The sequence below is a fragment of the Amphimedon queenslandica genome, unplaced genomic scaffold, assembly GCF_000090795.2.
Source record: "Amphimedon queenslandica unplaced genomic scaffold, v1.1 AMPQUscaffold_10444, whole genome shotgun sequence".
Classification (NCBI taxonomy): Eukaryota; Metazoa; Porifera; class Demospongiae; order Haplosclerida; family Niphatidae; genus Amphimedon; species Amphimedon queenslandica.
The window spans coordinates 5661-6981 of record NW_003549291.1 but is presented as its reverse complement, the minus strand read 5'-3'; the positions used below and the strand labels follow the sequence as shown (position 1 = coordinate 6981).

Here is a 1321-nt window from a genome sequence, read left to right as displayed (position 1 = left end):
AATGATATATATATAATCATTATATATATATATATCATATATATATATCATATATATATATATATATATATATATATATATATATATATATTTTATAGCTAGGTGGTAGCAATTTTTGGCCAATAGAATATTTTTGGTAATATCATAATAATCATTTTTACACAATGCAAATAATTGTTATTTGTGAGGCGACTTTTATTGTTTAAATTTTACAACTATATGTTTGTTTTTAATGCAGATTGTAACTCATTTCATTGCAACTAGATCTAGATGCAGTATAATCTATTCTATGACCAATGACTGAAGGCTTTTGATATCATCACTGAAATCTCGTACATTCAAAGTTTAAAATTATTACAGTTAAAAATAGTTATTTTTACTTTATAAAGAGTTAAACATTGCACCAAATAAAGATTGAATGGAATAGAAGAACAAGAGGACTGATCCACGGGAAGTTATGGTGTATATTCTGAATTCTTGGGAGTTGATCCGCATTCTAGGCACACGCCCGTGCACGTTCCGCGCGTTCACGTTCTTGGTTCAGCGTGCGGAACGATCCGCAGCAATCCGCACTGATCCGCATTCTAGTAACGCCCTGCATCCTTCGTAAAAGTTAAGCCACGCGTAGGCGTGAAGCGAGGGTACACACCCAAGAGTTACCATGCATGATCCGTGAATGATGGGTATCAGGCCTGGACCAGGTTTGATTCTATAACGGTCCAGCATCGACGGCCATCACTGCTGAATCGAGGCTGTTGCTCTGGCCTGGACCAGTATCTATTTCAGTCCCGATGTAGTCATAGCTGATACAGTAATGTCTGTTCGTCAGTACTGGTCCAGGCTGTATATCAGTACTGGATCAGATCGATGCTTTTCAAGATGGCAGCCCCGCGTGGACTATCTGACATGTTTTGTTAAAGAAAATCATCTTAATCTGACTCTTTAAGAGAAATCTCGTTGGCTGTATACACTAGGGCTAAATCACTGGATGTTATGTGAGTACCGTGGACTACATTAAATGTTATACTATTTTTAGGCTATTTTGAACCATTTATTACTTAAACATGAGTAGGATACACGATATTTTGAGTAAAAAGTAGGCACATGTAGATACATAATCAAGCTAAATAAATTAATTGAACAGATACATGACTGGAAAATAAAACGACTGACAACTTCCAATTAAAGTTTACCACATCTTGCCTACAAAATCTCTATGATACGAAAGTAGAGACCTGGGTTTATGAGGAATTATCAAAGGGGTATAAACTGCATGAACAAACTTATAATAAATTTAGGCTAATTATTATTGTGAGATTAA

General features: G+C 35.2%; 1 long non-coding RNA gene across 1 annotated transcript; it reads left to right on the top strand.

Moving 5' to 3' along the window:
• The first annotated feature begins 628 nt into the window (after positions 1-628).
• On the top strand, positions 629-1155 carry LOC109590146 (uncharacterized). Its single transcript, XR_002189174.1, has 3 exons — positions 629-995; positions 1037-1096; positions 1145-1155. It is a non-coding gene; the product is annotated as an uncharacterized LOC109590146 (long non-coding RNA).
• Positions 1156-1321: the final 166 nt, after the last annotated feature.